This window comes from Pseudophryne corroboree, chromosome 1, assembly GCF_028390025.1.
Source record: "Pseudophryne corroboree isolate aPseCor3 chromosome 1, aPseCor3.hap2, whole genome shotgun sequence".
NCBI classification, from domain to species: domain Eukaryota; kingdom Metazoa; phylum Chordata; class Amphibia; order Anura; family Myobatrachidae; genus Pseudophryne; species Pseudophryne corroboree.
The window spans coordinates 1,225,047,616-1,225,071,180 of NC_086444.1; positions in this window are offsets into that span (position 1 = coordinate 1,225,047,616).

Genomic DNA, 23,565 nt, shown 5'->3' on the forward strand with positions numbered 1-23,565 from the left:
GTATTTTGTCCCTGGTCACTTTTAGCTCCCGTCCAGCCTCTTCTATTACTAGTAATACCAGGTCGAAGCTGCATTTATTTAAAATGCCCATCCACTTGGTACAAAATTCAGGATTAAAGCGACCAATAGTGGGTACATTGCGGATTCTAAATCCGCGGGGTATCATTCTGTCACGAAAATAGTCCGATAGTGAGATGCCATGCATCAAATAGTCCGTTTCTCGCCTTTTCAATTTATGCAGTTGATGGTAAATATCATCCATACTCAGGCCTTTCTCAGTTTCTGCCAATTCCTCCGTAAACAATAATCTGGCTGCATCCGCTTCAGTGAAGCTGTAGTTGTCAGCTGTGTTAGTGGCCATATTGGTCATAATGTCTCGTAAGTTCCCAGCAGAAATAGTGACTTAGTGCTTCAAAGTGCTGTAGTGAGTGCAAAGTGCTCGTGCTCAGTTCGAAGTAATCCACCCTCCCGTTGGCAGGTTCAGCTGTGTCTCGCCAAACAATAAATATTGGTATACAACGTAAATGTTCAATTCAGGCGGTGCCTTATTCCAAGTGAAGGACACGGTCAGCAAGGCCGGTCATTCCAAATGTACATGTTTTGCAACCGCTAATTCAGAAGCAAGACAACTTTGTCAAGGACACTACATCTTTTCTGATCCGCATGAAAGACCTGAAAGAAATCCCGAAGGGCACATTACTTTGCACAATTTATATTTGTAGTTTATATACAAGTATACCTCATGCACAGGGACTGGCAGCTATGAGAACCTTTTTAATCCAAGAAAAGGTGTCTATAATTGATGTAGAGTTATTTTTACAGATGTTGGAGCTTACATTAAGGAGAAATTATTTTCTTTTTGATGGTAGATTTTATTGTCAAACAAGTGGGTGTGCAATGGGGAGCAACGTCTCCCCATCTTTTGCTAATGTTTTTATGTTACGGGAGGAACAGGATATGTTTTTTAAAATATTGGAAGTCAGACAGTACATTTTGCATTATTCAAGATTTATCGATGATATTTTTATTTTGTGGACGGGGGGTCGCGACAAATTCAATACATTGGTGACCCAGATTAACAATAGGGCGTCACCCATTAGAATTACAGCCCAATGCGAGCCAGAATCCATCAATTACCTGGATGTGAAGGTATCCATAAGTAATGACAAGATCTGTACAGAAGTTTATTACAAACCCACTGATAAAAACACTATTTTGAGATATAATAGCCATCACCCCAGGGCCCTCAAAAAAGGTTTGCCCCGATCACAGTTAATTAGAGTGGCTAGAATAACAAGTGATTATAACAAACTTGAGGAAGCACTCACCACAATGGTGGAACGCTTTGCCGCACGAGGATATGATCGCAATGAATTAATGCGCACTAAATCAGAAGTGATGACCATCCCAAGATCCGAGTTACTGACACCCAAAAAGAAAACAGAACAACAAGTTCTACCTCTCGTTACTAAATACAATACCAGTAGCCCAGTAATCCCGAGGGCACTGAGAGCAGTGTGGCCAATAGTGTCCACAGATAAAAGCCTACCGGCATTTAAACAAAAGCGACCACTCACATGTTTCTCACGAGGAAAAAGCATTAGGGATCACGTGGTACATACAGATATCACGGGTTTCGGAATAACTCCGGCAGCTAATTTTTTATCTAAAGCACCGGGCTGCTATCGCTGCCTTGGATGCACAACTTGTAGTAATTTAATAACAGGACCCACTTTTATTTCTAGCGCCACAGGGAGGTCTTTTAAAATAAGACATGTCCTCACTTGCACTACAACTTATATTATATATATCATTACGTGCCCGTGTCATTTACAGTATGTGGGCAAAACTGTACGAACAGCTAGAGAGAGACAAGCGTTACACAGATCTGCAGTAAAAAGTGCACTACTAGGGAAAGTGTCTGACCAGCCGGTGGCCAGACATTATGCAGAAAAGAACCATAGTATAAGTGATCTTAAATTCCAGATAATCGATCATGTCCCGAAATCCCTGAGAGGGGGTGATCGGGGAAGTGTTCTTTTGAGAAAAGAGGCCAGATGGATATATACTTTGGGCACCATTAAGCCGGCAGGACTTAATGACAAGATCTCATGGAATTCATTCCATTAATTATGGTACAAATAGGATAAGAATACGAGTTAGAAGGCCTACACGCGGTTTCCTGCTAATAGTATCCTCCTGGATTATAACCTAATACGGTAAATGATCTTATATAATATAAATACATACAGATATAAGACCTATAAATCTCAATTAATCCAGCAGATATTATTGTATTGCATTGTTGTTGTCTTTTATCACGATATTATTGCATGTATCACTTTGTTTTATGCAGACGTGCTAGTCCAAACGAGTACGCGGAGTTCATCATGCACCGGGTTACATAGGAAGCGTTGGTCGCCTAGGCGACTGTAAACCATCCTGGTATCCAGGAAGCCGACGGACCCACGTGGTCGGGGTGGATACACGTCATCACGTAACACTGTGGAGCCGGGCCAGGGGCGTGACGCACGCCGGGGGCCGGGAGCTCGTCCCGTTCGCGGGTCTTCTTTTCCTGTATATAAGAGTAGATAAAGTCAACCTTTCTGTCAAACTTGACAGTTGTTAACGCCCCCTTGCCCTAGGACCCGCCCCCTTTTAATATTAAATGATAGTGTTTTATATCGCTTAATATAAAATTAATATAAAATTTATAGTGTTCGATATTAAACCGTATTAAAAATTGTTGCGTAACACCAGTCGCAGAGTGTCGCGCAACACCAGTCACAGAATGTCACGCAACGCGGCGCGACGTCAAATCAGGCGGATGAAAGATGCATATTACACAGTGTTAAAACCAGGTAGTTTTAGCGGCATTGATAAATATTATGGGTCGGTTAAAAATAAATTTAAAAGATCCGACGTAAGAAAGTGGTTACAAGAACAAGACGCATACACGCTGCACAAGCCAGCAAGAAAAAACTATAAAAGGAACATGATTTGTGTATCGGGTATAAACCAACAGTGGCAATGCGATTTGGTATCGCTGATAGATTTGTCAAAATACAACGATGGCGTTAAATACATATTAACAATCATCGATATATTCAGTAAGAGGGTGTGGGGTGAAAGTCTGACCGCTAAGAATGCAGCAACGGTCGCTAATGCTTTTGAAAAAATATTCCAGCGCGGTGATGTGCCGATGAAGCTACAAACCGATAATGGTAAAGAGTTTCTAAACAGAAACCTAAAAAAGGTGTTAGAAAAATACGGTATAAATCATTTCACGACCAATAACGATGTGAAAGCGGCTGTTATAGAGCGCTTCAATAGGACTTTAAAAACACGCATGTGGCGCTATTTCACGGCAAAGAATACCTACAGATATATAGACGTTTTACAAGATTTCATACGCAGCTATAATAACACATACCATAGAACGATTAAGTGCGCTCCAAACGATGTGAATGACTCTAACGCATTGAGTGTCTTCAAAACGACCTACGGTGATTACTTTAGAAGTAAGAAAGCACCAGTTTGTTTAGGAATCGGTGACCACGTCCGTATTTCTAAATATAAGGACATATTTCAGAAAGGTTACGAACAGAGCTTTTCTGAGGAGATTTTTGTTGTACATAGTGTGAACACTAAAGGGATTAAACCGCTTTATAAGTTGACAGATCTGTATGGTGAAGTTATAACAGGTAGTTTTTACCCCGAAGAGCTTCAAAGCATACCAAAAAACTATAACAGAGTTTACAAAGTGGAAAAGATTTTAAAAAATAAGACGGTCAGAGGCCGTAAATACGCGTTAGTCAAGTGGCGCGGTTACCCCGCAAAATTTAACAGTTGGGTCGCAGCATCGGTGATAAAAGACATATAAAGATCATCAGTATCTAACAAGACGAGCGATGGATGACAAGTCGTTCTACATAACCTTACCCAGCAACGCATCGGCTGTTACCTTCCCGCAAAATAAGATTTCTAACTATACGACAAAGTTGGCTAAACCGATAGACTTAAATGGCGAATGGGAAGTGGCACTTACTGAGGTACAATACCCGCATACGTGGAATACATTGGATTTACAAGATTGTAGACTGCAATTATCATGGGATGGAACGGCGGAACAGCCGGTGGCGAGAGTCGCGAGTTTGTGCATTAAACCCGGTTTTTATGAAACAATCGAAGCGTTACTGAACGTAATCAACGCTGAAATTGTACAACTGAAACTGGACGTTGGATTAAGACTAACGTATGACCCATTTGCACGCGTTGTAACATGTGACAGTAAACTGTTGTATCAAATCCACGCCGGTTCTAAGCTGACATGGATACTGGGTTTACAACCTAAAACTAATATTTCTAAACCATGCGCCGACATCAAAGGCGGCCAATATACGATGTACGTGTACACAGACATTATCGAACACCAACGGGTTGGGGATAGTTATGTACCGCTACTTCGCACTGTTGAAATGAAGGGTTATAACAATGAGGTTGTCACAATACGATACGAGAAACCCGATTACGTACCATTGTGCAAAACACATTTTGACACGATAGCCATAGAGATAAAGAACGAACAAAACGAGAACATGGCATTTAAGTTTGGGAAAGCGATCGTGAAGCTACACTTCAGGCGCCGCAAAACTGAATTTTATTAACTAAGCAGAATGGTCGCTGTAAAAAATTATGGCGATCCGGGACTCTATGCGCAATATTATAAATCTCAAGCCGGTAATGGATTACCAGGTTTTCACGGCAGCGCATACATGTACGGCTGCGGTTTAGGCGGTATTTTTCGAAGTCTTTTCAGAAAAGCTGTTCCTCTTTTCCGGAGAGGTTTAGAGTTGGCTAAACCGCATATGAAGACAGCGGTTCGTAATATAGCGAAAGATGTTATCGGGCAAGCCACAACGGCCGTTGTGAATAAGATACACGAGGCGAACCAAGCAAAGCAAGACGGTTCAGGACTAATATATACAAGAAAAGGCGTGTCTAAAAGAAAACGGAAGCGTGTGATAACGCTTCCGCCTTGGGACATACCCTTTTTAAATAAAAAACAGAGACGACGCAACTCAAAGAAGAAGAGAAAGCCGAAGAGTGCCGTTGGTGATATTTTTTAAACATGTCTTTCATACACCACGAATCCGTTGAATGTGCAAAAACAGAGCTGGATCTTTTTGACGTGCCCCCGACACAAACTAGCATAGAGAAAAGTCTATACATCGAAGTTCAACCTTTAGCGGCGTTATCCGACACAGCTCCGCTTGAATTTTATATAGCAGCCAGCGGTGAACACTACTACGATCTGAACAATACGCTGTTGTACGTGACATGTAAGATCGTACGAACCGATAACACGCCGATACCGCAAGGTGCGCGGGTCGCGCTTATTAATTACCCAATAGCGACTTTATTCAACCAAGTGGATGTAACTTTGGGCGACAGGCTCATATCACAATCCAACAATCTTTACGCATACCGCGCGTACATTGAGACTATATTAAATTACAGCTCGGACGCATTGTCAACAAAACACACAACAGGACTATTTTACAAAGATGTGGATGGTGAATTTAACAACACGGCGCTGGACGGCCCGAATACGGGATTCAAAAAACGAGCAGACGCAACAGCGCAGAGTCGCACTGTTGAACTGCTAGGCCCGCTTCACTGCGACCTCTTCCATCAACATAAACTAATTTTAAACGCCGTTGATCTGAAGATTAAACTAACCAGAAACAAAGACGCATTCTGCTTAATGTCGTCTGAGGCGGATGCCTTTAAAATACAGATCACAGCTGCATCCCTGTTCGTGAAAAGAGTTCAGGTCTCACCGGCCGTGCGGATTGGGCACGCTCAGGCTCTGTTAAACGGTAACGCGAAATACGCGATTGACCGCGTTGGGATGAAAATCTACAGCGTACCAACAGGCAGTAGAGTATTTAATCTAGAAAATTTATTTTTAGGACAAGTACCGAAAACAGTTATAGCAGGTTTCGTGGATAACGAATCATTTTCAGGAATCCATAACCGGAACCCCCTGTGCTTTGAACATAAAAATGTAAGTTTTGCGTCCCTTTATCTGGATGGAACGCCGCACCCCGCCAAGCCATTTCAACCCGACTTTGAAAGCGGTAATGCTGTAAGAGAGTATATGTCACTCATACAAATCACAAATAAGCAGAAATCTGACAATGGTATACTGATTGACCGCGAAGAGTACCTCAGGGGCTACACGCTATTCGCTTTTGACCTTTCACCAGAACAGGAGTGTGGAGAACACCTTTCCCTGATAAGAACAGGCAATCTACGTGCCGAATTCCGCTTTGCAGAAGCGTTGGACCGGACAGTCAATGTGATAATATACGCTCTATTTGATAACATCATCGAGATTAATCAAAGGCGCGATGTGCTGTACGATTATCTATAAATGAAATAAACTAACACTACGCTGCTGAAAAAATGAACACATTACAGATAAACTGTATTCTGTACGCCGTGCAAAGCACAAGGCATGTTTTTAAAGGAACGTATCCGTGCGATATGTTACCGGTCAGTAAACTGTTGCAATATCCCTGCGCGTTTGTAATCAATACGCATAGCAGCGGGCAGCCGGGTGAGCACTGGTTGGCCGCTTATTTTAACGAACAACGTGAATGTTACTTTTTTGATTCTTACGGGTTAGCCCCTGACAGCCCCCTATTCCCAAAGGCAATAATACATTTTTTAAACTTGAATTCAAAAAGTGTTTATCACCAAAATATGCAATTGCAAAATTTTAACAGTACCGTTTGCGGTCAATATTGCATATACTTTATATTTTACATGTGTAAAAAATACAAATATGTGGATGTACTGGCCCGTTTTAGTGATGACACAAAACGTAATGATTGTTTTGTTTCAAATTTTGTAAGACGACTACCAAGAAGCCATTGTCTGAATCATTATGCATATAGATATATACAGAATTGCGTAACTTGTAACCAGCGTTGTGCGTGAAACGTTTTATGTACAACGTGTCATTGACACGTTGTACATAAAACGTTTCACGCACAACGCTGTGTGTGAAGCGTGTTACGCACAACGTTGTATTGTTTGTGTAACTTGTAATCAACATTCTGTTTGATACGTTTTATGTACAACGCATCATACCTATGATGTTTTTCTAATAAACAACGTTGTTTATTAAACTTTATATCGTGTGCTTGAAATTTCTTCCGTTTACAGCAATAGAAACAAAGAACAAAACGTTGTTTTATAAAGCATAAGCATATTTTATTGATATATGTATATATATATATATATATATAACACGGTAAAGATGAGTTTAAAACATTACATAAAATATTATTGACATAAGTTAAACATTGTGGCGCAAAATACCAACACAAAATACAGTGTATAAAAATAATATAAATTAGTTATATGTTATAGTTTCAGCCACTGTGAATCCTGAAATAGATTTACGGATCTTTTCCTAGGCAGTAAGTAACCATGCGGTGTTGTTAAACCTGGGGGACTTAAAACATTTATTCGCCCTTTGTTAAGGGTTTGTAACGACATGGGCGATGTCACAGCGCCATCAGAGTCATCCTGCATCTCAGCTTTTAATCGTTCTAAACACATTCTATTCCCCGCATTGGCTATGACGGTTGAGGGAATATTCAATTCAGACATAGCCCGCATAAATTCAGGCCAACCATTCGGTATATTACGGATCGACACACCGTTACTTTGCGTGATGCTTCTTATTAAATCTAACATGTTGGAACCAGGCACAGTGACGCCTTTGTACAGAAACTCCCCTTTACTGTTCCAGTCTGTGATGTGTTTAGAGCGTGTCATTTTACTCAATAGTATTTCACAGTTTTTCTTATACCGGTCATTAACACCGCTCAAAAGCTCATGATAAACAGCATCGGGGGCAATAGGCTGTGTCGTATTATTTGATTCATCAACAGATTTTGCAACGGGTGATAAAAGAGCTAAAGTTGACATTTCACTATCAGCCTGCTTACTCAACACCAGGTATCTCTGCAACAACATTGTATATCGCTTTGCTTTTTCATATTCTGATAAATCATTATTCTGTAGTATTTTCACGATCTCTACATCTAGACCGTGCGTTGCTGTTTTACGTATGTCGTCGCTGTTCGTTTTATTATGTAAACGTTCTATCTGATTCTGAGGCACCAGATACATTTTCTCAGCGTACTCCATCAGCGATTAGACAATAGTCCTGTAATTAGCGGTATAGCAAAACCAAGCAGCGAGCCGATAAAACCACCCGACTGTTTAACCAGAATCTTCTTTTTTCCAATGGCACATTTCTTATTACAAAGTGATTTTATAAGCGCACGCTTCTTTTTAAGGTAGTTCAGCTGCCGTTGAGACAGCGGTATTTTGCCTTTAAGCGTGTTGAGCGCTATCTCACAAATGGCCGTGACTAAATCGTTTGAAGCGTTGGATAAAATAGCATTTCTTTGGATTGGTGTTGCTTTAATTAACGTTTTTAAAAGCACCCAATTACGTCTTATCCGCCCCGACATGTTCACCGTTGTTAGAATGGCAACAAATGACTAAAGGTTGTACTGTTATAGCTTTATAGAACCACGCTTCTTAATGACAAAAGCGACAGGCTTGTCTGGTGGGAATAAGCCGCTTCGTAAACGATAATCGTCAAGAGCGTTGTTTCTTAAATCAACCAGCAAATACCCATAAGGGGCAGCCGTCGCGGATTCATAGGATTCGAGAAAAAAACGATGTTTCGATGGGTACATTTGTCTAGCCAGAATGCCCACCTGCATTTTATCCCTGGGGTTTTTGAACAGGACCATATATTTTGTGTTTAAATGTATAGTTCTGCTCTTTTTACCTTGACAAAATATGTTTTGGACAAGGTACAGGATACTGAGATTACGATGATGTACATACTTTGTGAAAGCCTTCTCAACCTCAGAATTATTACTTGCCGCGTCCATCAAATCATCAATCACTGTTAAATTAACCTTATCAGGGGGAAAAAGTTGATCATCGCTAAAAGACTCTGGTAACCCCTCTATAAAGCGCGTACAGGGGTAATCACGCAGAAGTTGGTCGTATATAGGTTGCCAACAGGTGTAAAACCAAACAACATTATCAGGTACATGAGTCATATGTGTTGCAGCGTGTTGCAACAGCGTTTTGACAAAATAACTTTTACCCGAATTGGACGGCCCCGCTAAAATACATGAGAAAGGGTGTTGAAATCTGGTGTCCATCTTAATAGCCGAACGGCAGTGTTGTGAAGTTGTCCGTAAGAGACCGTTTAGTATAAACACACCTTTGCGTCTTCTGCAAAGTACGCGTCTCTATCTGCCAGCACTTTTTCACACGTACTATACCGGGTTGACGGATCACAACCTTTTTCTGGTCATCGCCTTCGGGGTTTAAAGGATAATCTAAGACCAGTTCTTTCAGGCTGTCAAAGTTAACGTGCTGCGCATTATCAACATTGAGCGTTATACCTTTAACTTTTAAACAGGTCTTTCCGTTGTTTAGTCGATAGCCGTATGACTTGGGACCGGCTGAGACAAATTCTGTTATATGGGTGCCTGTGGGCAGTTCGCTGGTCAACTCACCTAAATAATCACCCAATGGCGGGCTCCAGTCACCGGGTCTACTGACAAAAATTACAGAATCGGTGTCGTGATAAAGACATCTATCTTGTAATCTATACAGTAGTTTGTACAGTTCAACACGGGCATAAGCCGTTGTAAAGATGGCTATAGTTACATTTGAAATTGCACCCCTGGTGTAATGGTCTTTGGCATACTTCCAATTTACCATAACTGTATCATCGTCAATAAAATCCAAAGCGGACACGTCATAGTACGGTAAGAACGCGTATTCAAAAAGTTTGTCGGGGTCGGTCACTAGACACGTATTGGGCATGTTGCTACGTTGACCAAATTTACCCCATAAGGAATTTAAAAACAATTTTGAAATTTGTCTTTTAGCGGGGTTGATTTCTATGTGTTCGGGTCGTAAAGACAAGCCTTCATTCTTTTGATAGGCGTCTATATACTCTTGGCGTTTCTCGGCGTCTGTACACCATTCGGGATAACCAGAGGCCTCTTGTTTATCCCTGAGGTGCGTTTTAATGTAGCCTGAAAACAATTTGTCAGATCTCTCATCAAAATGCCACACCTCATAGATTTTACATACCTTGTACCCCATTTCTACAGCCAAGTTTAGTTCCACGGTACACCATGTACCGATGAGCGCACGTTTTTCTGAATCATGAACGCACGGCTCAGTCTGTCCAGACTCAGCGCATGTGCGACATAATGGAAACATTAACTTGCCGCCCATTTTAACTGGCAGAACCGGAAAGAATAGGCCACGAGGTGGATAAACTTTAACCCTGGCAAAACCGAAATACTTTGTGACATCACCAAACTCCTTATAAATAATGCGTGGGTGCTGTATAGGATACGTTTTGGTTTTATTAACATACGGATAGAGACTGGTGAAATCAAAATAGTGTATTTTTTCATCACAGCCTGTTTTGTGATACAGCTTTATGGCGTTTGTGCGCCCGCCATAAAGAGCATCACGTGGCTCCAAGGGTTCGGGTAAATCTTTACCCTTCAGAAAAGCCTGTAGATCCGCATCAGAATCTAGCATAGACTTCCATTCACAACCCCAGATTTCACGTATCTGAAATCCACAACGTTTAAGGTAGTGCAACTTTACCTGCGTCTTGTGGTGTAATTGACCGTAGGATACAATCCGGCCTGTGACAAGCCTTACAAAAGAAAAGACAATCGTGATTATTTTTATGATGGTAAGCGCTATGACAACGGATGCAATAATATCGGGCTCCAAGAAACGCTTTGATATCGAGTATCCCATAAAAGTGACAATCGTGATATAGCACAAACAGTGTGTCTTTGTAACGACTGTCCGTACTGTAGTATTTCCAATCATTTTGACTATAATAGAGGAGATTGATTGAGACATTTAAATAATTTTCAAAAATTGCAACATCGCTAAAGCTGACCGCTTTATCAAGCGGCAGATTCAAAGCTTTATGTAGTTGGATCGCTCTCTCCTGTATTACATGGTCATCGGCATTGTTACCTTTATCCAGAAGTTTACAGACGCTAGCGGCCAAACACAGGTTATTACCTATGCTTCTGTAGTCATAGAGGTATCTCTTTCTCTTATTTATTATTAAACTTTGGGGCAGGCGTTGTAAACTACGCCCAGTCAAGCCAGACCCTGATCTGTTCCTAAAAATACTGATCACAAATCTTAAGCCTGTGGATAATAAGAATTCAGCGTTACTTTGAAGCGTGTTTGTAATCTGATTCAAAAAACTGGCAGCGTCTAATGTTTCTTGCGGCTTACGATGCGAATAGATGGCATTGTGTAACCCACCCCCCTCCAATCTAAGCTGAACGCGGTCGGCCGGATCCACACCCGCAAGGACACCATCGAGCATGGCCTGTATAGCCGTATGAATGGCTCGAACCCCCTCTACAAATGATGTAACCCTGTCCAAATTAACAAACCGATAGTGACTGTGGTACTCAACGGCTCTGAAATGCGGTCGTTGTCGTTCATAACTGTTAATTGCCTCTAAGTATACATGTTGCCGACCTTCGTCATTACCGGGTGACTCAACACCGTCTGCATCATCATATATGGGGCTTGCATTGCGCTCAATATTGTCAGCCTGTGATTCGTCATTCGGTAATGCTTGGGGTGGCGATTGATCTATATCTACATACATTGCACTCTGCGTACCGCCTACCACATGTTCCCTGTGCCGCTTGCGCTTTCTCAATCTGGTTAATGTTGTTACAGCCTGTTTCACCTTTGCGCGTCGGAATAACTGTGAGATCTTGTATGTTAAACAAGGTTTAATTCGTGGTTTTTTTTTTTTTTTACAGGCATTTAAATTTAAAACACGTTTCAAACCATTGCCTAGCATGCCTAGTCACGGATCAGTTTCATTTATTTCTGCAAAATGATGTATGTTGGCTTTAATAAATTCAGTTGTCTTAACCGACCGATCTATGTATTTTGACATGACATTCATATACGTCTCAACAACTTCTTTAACAATGTCTTGTTTACATTTACTACCGTGGCACACACCTTTAATGTGTTTTAACAAGTATCCGGCTTTTACGCCCATGTTCTCAACATCTTCCCGTATCTTACCCAACAACGCGTAAAATTGTATTTCAGCGTCTTGGCCTAATTGTTCTGAATTTTGACATTCATCAACTATGTCGGGCGCTAGCCCTCGCGCCGGTACACAAGCATCAGCCGATGCGTGTACCAGGGCTGTCGTTGTAAAAATATTGGGAATTGATGTTACACAATCAACCGTTGTAGTATCACCAGGTATTCCTGCAACGGCTGATAATACTTCATCAGAACTATTCTGCGGATCTTGTGTCGTTGACTCTACACAGTTTGTAATAAGCTCTTGCCCATTTATGTCATCAATATCTGATATCACAGGATTGCCAGCTATGTGCCTTGTTTCTGTTTCAGAGCAATCCTGTGTATCGGTAATAGTAATGACATCGGCTTGCGACATTTGCTTAACATTACTTCTTGAGTCAATATTTGATAACAAACCAATGCCTGCTATGTGCCTTGTTTCTGTTTCAGAACAAACCTGTGTATCTGGAATTGTGATTACAGCGGATTGCGACAATTGCTTAACATTACTTCTTGAGAGACGCGATGCCCTCTTAACCTTTACAGTCTTTGTATTACCAGCGACATCCCGGTCTGCAGTGTTAAACGCTGTGTGTTTTGATGTTACAGCAACATCATTACTTACGCATGATACAGTTTGTAACGCGATCCTTCTCCGTTGCGGCTTATCATTTTCGGAATATGACAATTTTCTTTTCAGATCTCTAAATGTTGAATTATGACTTCTCTCATTCGTTCTTGGTCGAGCTGGCTTTCGTTTGTTCGGGACGATACAGCCGTTATGCACAGCCATAACTGATGACCTAGCAACGCCCTTATGTACAATTGCAGGCGTTACGAATTGGTGGTTCTCCGCTTCAGCGGCTGTTGTGCGTTTTGATATTTTCCCGCTTGTACTAGGTCTGTGTATCTGTGCGCATGTATCACTGACTGTTGGTATCAAAGGCGCATAGCGTCTTGCTACAGCGTCATCTGTAATACATATATTATAAAATAAATATAAACGACTCTGCATGTAAATCAGTATTTAAATCACCGCATAACAATATACCATATAACAGTGTTTGATTACACACCTGCTGCTGCGAATTGATGGCTCTCCGTTTCAGCGGCGGTTGTGCGTTTTGATATTTTCCCGCTTGTACTAAGACGGTGTATTTGTGCTACTGTACTGCATGTTGGTATCGTCGGCGCATAGCGCATTGCTACAGCATCATCTGTAATACATATATTATAAAATAAATATAAACGCATCTGCCTGTAAATCAGTATTTAAATAACCGCATAACAATATACCATATAACAGTGTTTGATTACACACCTGCTTTATATTCGAATGTTTTAGCACGACCCCCTGTCGCTTGTGGGAAAAACGGTTGCTCATCAACAACATTGCTGTTCTGTATAGAGGTGTTGTGACAATAATCAGGTTTGTTCAATATATCCCGTAGAATACCATCAGCCGTCGCATCATCCATTTTTGTGGCATCTTTAGCCGGTGAAAAAATGAAAAAAAAATAAAAAATAAATATTACATACGGTATAAAATTAGAATAACATGAAAAAGCGATTCATTACTGAGAATATAAAGTGTGTACAGTTGACAACAAATCAGCACAACTGTACAAGGTTTATTTTTATTTCTTTAGCCGTGGAAAAATAAAAAAATAAATAAAAAAATAAAAAAAAAAAAAATAAAAAATAAAATAAAATAAAAAATAAATAAAGATATCATGTTACTCACAATCTGGCGCCAATTCCAAAATATTATTAAAATCTGGTATAGCACTGAAGTCTAAGCCAAAGGGACTATCAACAGACAAATCGAGATTCTCTGTATTTGTGATTACTGTCAAATCGGGGGAAATAAAAATGAGAAAATAATAATTATTTGATAATTACTATTTAATAATTACTTATCAATGTATCCAGACTGTTGTACGTTCATACTATTTAAACTTTTAAAAATGAACAAATTGTAGACCTTGACTATAATTTCATACTATTTAAACTTGAAATATAAATAAAAACGCGTCAATGTCCTTTATAGACATAGCTTACTTTGAGAGGTTTGATAACTTGGCAAAGCATCATCATCATCAGAAGAAGAAGATCTGTTTCTAACCATGAAAGTGTTTTTGTTGTTAATGTTCTGCATTGTCTGTCTCTGAACCAATAATGAAAATGAGAGACGGTTAATATCTATCAAACGAATTAGTTGAAATATTGTGTTGGCGCATTCCCAAAATGAACCACTAGATGTCGCTATTACCACATATTTAAATAACATTCAGACAGCCACATTATTAAAACTATATGTTCTATGTGTTACAATGCATCGCTAAACAACAACATCAATGTGGGTATACCCACATTTGCATTTCACATATGAGTGCATACTGCGCTTTGCACAATAGGTTTGAAATATTAACATATTATACATGTATGCCTAAAAACAAAGGATGCAATGGCAGGACAGAATCGTGTAACAGTGTGTATATCGTGGCATAGAAACAACATATTTAAACAGCCTTCAGAGCCATATTTGTAAAATAAAATAAATAAATAAATAAATAAAATAAAAAATGCAATATGTATAAATATAATAATAATAATAATAATAATAATTATGATAATAATAATAATAATAATAATAATAATTTTTTGCTGTTGATGTTCTGCATTGTCTGTCTCTGAACCAATAATGAAAATGAGAGACGGTTAATAGCTATCAAACGAATTAGTTGAAATAATGTGTTGGCGCATTCCCAAAATGAACCACTAGATGTCGCTATTACCACATATTTAAATAACATTCAGACAGCCACATTATTAAAACTATATGTTCTATGTGTTACAATGCATCGCTAAACAACAACATCAATGTGGGTATACCCACATTTGCATTTCACATATGAGTGCATACTGCGCTTTGCACAATAGGTTTGAAATATTAACATATTATACATGTATGCCTAAAAACAAAGGATGCAATGTCAGGACAGAATCGTGTAACAGTGTGTATATCGTGGCATAGAAACAACATATTTAAACAGCCTTCAGAGCCATATTTGTAAAATAAAATAAATAAATAAATAAATAAAATAAAAAATGCAATATGTATAAATATAATAATAATAATAATAATAATAATAATAACACTTACCATAATGTCTTCACGTGTGTATAGCTGTGCAGCTTCAGTTGAAATTTCTTCTCAGTGCTCTGTCCCACTTCAGTGATGTGGTCTGTTCTTATAACACTGGCTGTGAGCCATATGGCCCCCACCAACCTGTGGTACGCCGTCCCACATTTCCAAGATGCTTGGGGCGGGACTTTTAAACATATAATCTTTGGTTTATACATTAGTAAATGTAATAATTATTTTCAGTTACAATAAAGATATAATCTTTTAGCTGTTTCTTAAATGTCATACACAGCGCATCAAACGCATACCAAATACATTTATATTATATATACAGAAGAAAAAAATAAATAAATAAATAAAAAATAAAAAAATCCTGAGTGGTCTAAACTACTTGTATAGATTGAATGGAAGTCATTCCAAATGGGTATATCTTATACTGTAGAATATGAGGCTCATAAAAAGCGCATAAATTATTTAATAATAAAATGAATTTATAAAAAGCATTATACAGAAGTTCTTATGAACTAATGTACATGAATACAAAATTATTTTATGATTCCATAAATATACACTGGCTTACTGATTTGATTAGGACCCATCACCATGATATCTCATTATGGTATGTAATTAATCCAAAAGATGGAAAAATCCGATTTGAGTCAACACATAAACCTGTAGGTGGTGCTAATGTTCCTCTACCGAGATAACAATCGAAAATGGTCATGGTCAAATTATAAGCAATGGTCATGGTCAAATTTGCACATCGTGCTTCTGAGGGGTTTCTGTGACATTTAAAATGACCTTTTAAATTAGTACCATGTGTGATGAACCCTTGCTTCTAAGAATGGTCATGGTTAAATTGTACATCGTGGCTTCTGAGGGTTTCTGTGACATTTAAAATGACCTTTGTGACATTTTAAAATGTCCTTTTAAATTAGTGCCATGTGTTATGAACCCTTGCTTCTAAGAATGGTCATGGTTAAATTGTACATCGTGGCTTCTGAGGGTTTCTGTGACATTTAAAATGACCTTTGTGACATTTTAAAATGACCTTTTAAATTAGTGCCATGTGTGACTCATGAAGTTTCAGCTGCTGGAATGTAAGAACATTTTGTGTTACAAAAAAAAAAAAAAAAGATGTATTTTAAAGTGTGTGTCATATGTGACATTCTGCGACTGGTGCTGCTTGACACTCTGCGACTGGTGTCACGCAACAATTTTTAATACGGTTTAATAACGCAACAATTTTTAATACGGTTTAATATCGAACACTATAAATTTTATATTAATTTTATATTAAGCGATATAAAACACTATCATTTAATATTAAAAGGGGGCGGGTCCTAGGGCAAGGGGGCGTTAACAACTGTCAACGAACACTATAAATTTTATATTAATTTTATATTAAGCGATATAAAACACTATCATTTAATATTAAAAGGGGGCGGGTCCTAGGGCAAGGGGGCGTTAACAACTGTCAAGTTTGACAGAAAGGTTGACTTTATCTACTTATAAGGTATGATGTGTTCATATTTGGTTATGTATCACCTTGAAAAAGGGGTGTTGTAGCCCCGAAACGTTGGAATGTAAGTGATGAATTAAACGCACTTTATTTATGCACTTTATTGACTGAAACCAGACCCTTGAGTGCCGCCGCTGCTGGGCTCCATATATCTAAAGGATTATTCCGGATGGCACCAGGGCAACATATTCACATTCGCATGTGCATATATATATATATATATATATATACACCAAACACTCTCCTCCTGCACTGTTCTAAGAGAAATAAATGAACTCTAATGTTTCTAAAACTGGCTGCCTAATTCCACTAAGCTCCTTGTTAGGAGGAGCTGGATATAGGGAATGAGGTGAAAATAGCGAAAATTGGCGCCCAGGGATTATTTCAACCCCTAATACTAAAAAGAACCCTAAAAGGTTTCACAGTTTATACTGATCAAGTTTTAAAACATAAAAATGAACTGTTCCTTCATAAAGGTTTATTAAAAGAGTACAAAAGCATAATAAGTGTCCATCATATTATAAAAACATCAAGATGTAATTTCTCCTAAATTGATCCACCAATAAGATGTAGAGGAATGTAGGCAACTTTCTGCTGTGTCCTTATTCTTCCACATAAATTATTCGGAGATAACAACAAAAACAAAACGGTAAACCAACGCGTTTCGTTTAATAACAAGACTTTATCAGGGGTACATCTTGTGAATCAACTATTCAGATTTCCTAAAACTCCAACATGTGGAAAATTCATATTAATGGTGGAATCAGCAAATTCATGCAACAGTGGACCTCGTAGGTCAATTAAAGATGTAAAATGCAGATACAAATAAAATGTCCTTATAATTTCATACAGAAAAGGAACCCTCCAAAGGACAATCAGTGGAAATCCAGTATCCATGCAGTGCTTGTAGCTGGCATGCTGTTTGGATGTCTTTTCTGACTGTCTTGAGAAAGGCCCTATGGGTCAAAACGTCGACATTCTACTGGTGACTGTAATGTATTAATAAAGTTTTTTAAATTGACATGGATTGGTGAGTGCCCCCTGTTGGGGTCAGTTGATCTTCCAACACACCTGGTATATGTGAAACCTTTGGGGTTATCATGAGGAGCACCCCACGCTGATGGCTTATGAGACATGAGTGTGGACACTCTTTGGAACTATATATATATATATATATATATATATATATCTTTTAAAGGTGTCCGCACTCACGTCCAATATGTCATCGCCGTGGGGTGCTCCTCATGATAACCCCAAAGGAAAGGTTTCACATATACCAGGTGTGTTGGAAAATCCAACAGAGGGCACTCACCAGTCCATAATGATAATAAAGGTTTTATTGATACATCTTAATCACCAGTAGTGTGTCGACGTTTCGACCCATAGGGCCTTTCTCAAGACAGTCAGAGAGAACATCCAGACAGCATGCCAGTTACACACATACTGACACTGCCTACCGGGTCCCCTTATATAGCATATAATTATTAATCAACAATGTAATCGTCCTAAATAGGACACATGCAGTGCTAATCAAAACCCCCATTCTGCATATAGTATAACATCTGTACTCACAGAGCAATATGGGAGTCGTCATACATGTTGCCGGAGTAGACATCGTCAGTAGGGGATTGGAGACAGCTGGAGACGCTATGCCGCGCATCCGGATAAACACTTAATGCGTTGGATGAACCAATTAGATTTACTGTCAACATGGATCTACACTCTGTTAATTTTTTAGATGTAACGGTATGGAGGGAGGGTTCCCGACTGTGTACCACCTTGTTCCGTAAGCAGACGGATAGGAACACATTGCTACAGGCTACAAGCCAACACCCTCCCACCCTGAAGGAAAGTCTACCGATTTCCCAGTTCCTGAGGGTTCTCAGGATCAACTCCTCTAGTGAACTTGCTCAGCTACAGATTATTGAGATGAAATCCAGGTTCCTACAACGAGGGTACTCACCCAATACACTTGAGAGATGTATCAAGAAAGCATACCAGCGGTATAATCACCCTAAGGACAAATTACCTAAGAAGGCTACTGATAATCGGATGATACACGTGAGCACATATGACCATACTTCTCAGATCACTAAGAAGATATATGAAAAGAATTGGCCATTACTAACCACTGATCCAAGTTTGAAACTACGTGGTGTTAAACCCCCGATGTGTGCCTACAAACGAGGTCCCAATCTGCGACAACTCTTGATGCGCCCCACTTTGCAACCAAATGTTGGGTCCACAAGTTGGTTGCGCTCTGGAAGGACTGGATGCTTTAAATGCAAGGGGTGCACTACTTGCAACTCCATGATCAGTGGTAAGGATTTTCGCCATCCACATAATGGCACTAGAATATCCATCAAACATAATCTCACATGTACCAGTGCCTTTGTGGTGTATATAATCATCTGCCCCTGTGGACTCTACTATACAGGAATGACCAAGAGATCCTTTAGGGATAGGATGGCAAATCATAGATACTCCATCCGACAGGCCGTCGAATCAGGTTGTACTGATAAACCAGTTGCCAAACACTTTCTTCTTGCCAATCATCAAGTAGCTTCATTGCGTTGTATGGTCATTGACCACGTTCCTGAACCTCTACGGGGTGGAGATCGTATTTTAACCTTGAAGAAGTGTGAAGCAAGGTGGATCCACAGGCTGGACACTATAACTCCGCGTGGTCTTAATGAGAACAACCCACTTAGTATATTTATGCATTAACTGGTGTAGAATATGGGTCAATAACTGACCCTTTTTCCCAGAGGCACAGGGTGATTGATTACATTATTTGTTTTTTATTGTCATTTTTTTGTTTTATTGTTATTTTTCTGTGTTTGGTGATATTGATCACCATACATTGTGATTTTTTTAATTGGGGGTATTATTGGGTGTATTGCTTCTGCCGGGTCCTCTTCTATAGCATCATCCCTTGTTGTCTGCTATATTATTAAGTTGTGGATCTTATGTTCAATCGCTATGTCTGACCTGTGGTATTTCACGGTGGGATTTAGGGATTGATAAGATGATTCATGGTATATATGATGACGAGCTGACAAACTTTAATATACTGTCTATATATATATATATATATATATATATACAGCCCATTAGCAGTGTCATTATCCTATTTCTGCATTTTATTTTTTTATTGATATAATATGAGATTTTCTTGAATCATTGATGCTGTGATAATGTGGTATTGGAACAACGTATACAGATGACTAATTTTTATAATGTTTAATAACGTCTATATCTCTAATTAGTCGCTGACCTATTATGTATACCATAAGTCTGTTTAATATTTTTGATATAATATATCGGACGTCTATGTAATCCATGTAGTCTAACATTTGGGTCACAGTGTGATATACTGCTGGTTCTAGACTTGTTGATAGTCTAATTATTGGATGGAGCAGCGTGGAGCGCTATTGGAACGCACACTAGTTCCTTAATACTTCCGGGTTTTGTAATCTATATCTTGTGGCTATCTTGGCTACGAGTGACACAGATGACACGCCTCTATGCGCGGCTAGCACACTATTTATGCGCCGCGCTGCTATGGTTACTGCTGACGCGATTGGTTTAATTTCCGTTGCCATGGCTACGCGTGACACGTTTGACGTATTTCCGGTTTATCCGGATGCGCGGCATAGCGTCTCCAGCTGTCTCCAATCCCCTACTGACGATGTCTACTCCGGCAACATGTATGACGACTCCCATATTGCTCTGTGAGTACAGATGTTATACTATATGCAGAATGGGGGTTTTGATTAGCACTGCATGTGTCCTATTTAGGACGATTACATTGTTGATTAATAATTATATGCTATATAAGGGGACCCGGTAGGCAGTGTCAGTATGTGTGTAACTGGCATGCTGTCTGGATGTTCTCTCTGACTGTCTTGAGAAAGGCCCTATGGGTCGAAACGTCGACACACTACTGGTGATTAAGATGTATCAATAAAACCTTTATTATCATTATGGACTGGTGAGTGCCCTCTGTTGGATTTTCCAACACACCTGGTATATATATTTATATATATTTATATATTATTATTATTATTATTTGGGGGGGGGGTATATACACAGATTTCAATGACCGTAGATTAGACCTCAGGCTTAATCCTACTCCCAACTGTAATTTTAAGCTAATCACAAAGACAGAGCAAAAATCTGAAGGCAACATCATATGTCATGCAGGAGTGGTAAAAGTTCTTCCACATGTCAAAGTGTAGATTTGTGGATGTCTTGGGTGGATATGTAAATACCGCAGCTTAAATACAAATGGGGCCAATTTGCACTGATGTTCAGATGAGTGATATGATCACTGTGTGAGAAGTCCGGGATCTAATTGCGTGCTCTAGAGGAGCTATATGTTACTATGTACTAAGGACCTGATTCAGTAAGGATTGCAAAGTCTTTTAAGTAGATCGCATGCTGGGGGCCGCATATCGCAGGGCAAGGCCACCCAACATGATAACAGCCACCACCCCCTTCCCTAACCATGCTGAAATTACTGTCGCACCACAATTTCAGCGTGATTGCTAAATATGCGGTAGCCTCCTGCCGGTGCAGAGGGCCCTCAGCCATTTTTGTGATCACGGCGGCTGCGTGTGATGTCATTCAGCCGACCCGATCACACCCTTTCACTGGCGCCACCCCCATTTCTCTGTTGCCGCCCCCGGAATCAGGCCCTAAGTCTAGTGGGGATAGTACCTGGAGTTGTATGGTATTAAACAAACCTGCTACTCTATGAATCTATACTGTGTTCAGTGTCTTACATATAAACTGCAAACAGACGTGCAGACTGTGTCCAGTGTTTTGTAGATGGCCTGCAGACTCCAATCATAGGTTAGCGCAGACACTGACACGGGGGTGCCGCTCCGGACATCCCCCCTCTGCTGAGTATCGGACTACCTCAGCCACCCCTTGATCTGGGACATTTCTGCCTATCATATCTGATCGTAGATAATTTACTCTGACATGCGGGGGAACACCAAGCACAGGACTAGTCCACCCCACATGTCAGGCCCTACCCTCCTCAAGGGTGCAAAAGAATCGCACAGCAGTGATGTTTTTGCACCCGCTGAGTAGCTCCCTACAAGTGCAGCTTCTGCACACTGGCAGGGAGCTAACCGCCGTGTCCTGGGTCACAGCGGCTGCCTGTGACGTCACCCAGCCGCTGTGACCTGCCCCCACAATGGTCCGGACACACCTGCATTGTCCAGACCACACCCCGCCTCCGGCGTTCTGACACCGTTGGCACACCCCCTCCCACCCCGCAACCGCCTCTGCCTGTCAATCAGGCAGAGGCGATTGCAGCCCTGAGAATCTTGGGTGTGCAGTCCACAAAGGAATTCAGACTGCGATCGCTGCCGCTGCAGAGATCCAGTCTGAATTACCCCATAGACTGCTCACCTGGGCCGCACAGGTAAGCAGTCTATGTCCTGAATGGGGAGTGGGAGTATAGACCATTATACGGCGGAGGGAGGAAGTCTTGAGCGGCACCCCCGTATCGGCGTCTGTGCACGCCTATGACTCCAATATGTGCAGCTGTGTGATTGTAAGTGGACTAATTGTGATGTGAGTACAGACTGTTGTATTGTGTATGAAGGGTTAATACATCACCGCTCTTTATAGTCACTGCTGCTGCTACTGGTAGGTAATTTTGGCAGTAGTTGCATTGTCCAAGCACTGATCGCGTTTCTGGTATTATGTAGTCAGAAGGCTGTTCTCTGTGATCACAGCTGCTGACTGGATAAGACACGAGTAAGGTCCCCTAATTTACCCCTTGCTGAGCTTCGATTACTACCCATCCTGTTAACCCCTTCAGCATTAACACTCCCTTCTGCTGTTGCCTGGGAGACACCAGCAGGACCAGTGAGCTGACAGGCACTAGGACCATAGAACTTACTTATAATGGAGGAGGGAGTGAGAAGGCTGATGGAGTTTTGATTGGCTGTGGCAGAGCAGGAAAAAGAGAAGGCGGGGTTGGCACCAGTGTGTGTGAGAGGAGACACGCTGTGGAGAGCGGAGCTGCCGCTGAGGAGACCGGTGTGAGGAGACACACTGTGGAGAGTTTAGCCGCCGCTGAGGAGACCACTGTGAGGAGACACGCTGGGGAGAGCGTAGCCACTACTGAAGAGACCACTGTGAGGAGACACGCTGTGGAGAGCAGAGCTGCCACTGTGGAGGCCGCTGTGAGGAGACACGCTGTGGAGAGCGGAGCTACCGCTGAGGAGAACGCTGTGAGGAGACACACTGTGGAGAGTGGAGCTGCCACTGAGGAGACTGCTGTGAGGAGACACGCTGTGGAGAGCGGAGCTACCGCTGAGGAGACCGCTATGAGGAGACATGCTATGGAGATCGGAGCCGCCGCTGAGACCGCTGTGAAGAGACACGCTGTGGAGAGCGGAGCTGCCGCTGAGGAGACCGCTGTGAGGAGACACGCTGTGGAGAGCAGATCTGCCGCTGAGGAGACCGCTGTGAGGAGACACGCTGTGGAGAGCGGATCTGCCGCTGAGGAGACCGCTGTGAGGAGACATGCTGTGGAGAGCGGAGCTACCACTTAGGAGAACGCTGTGAGGAGACACACTGTGGAGAGTGGAGCTGCCACTGAGGAGACTGCTGTGTGGAGACACGCTGTGGAGAGCGGAGC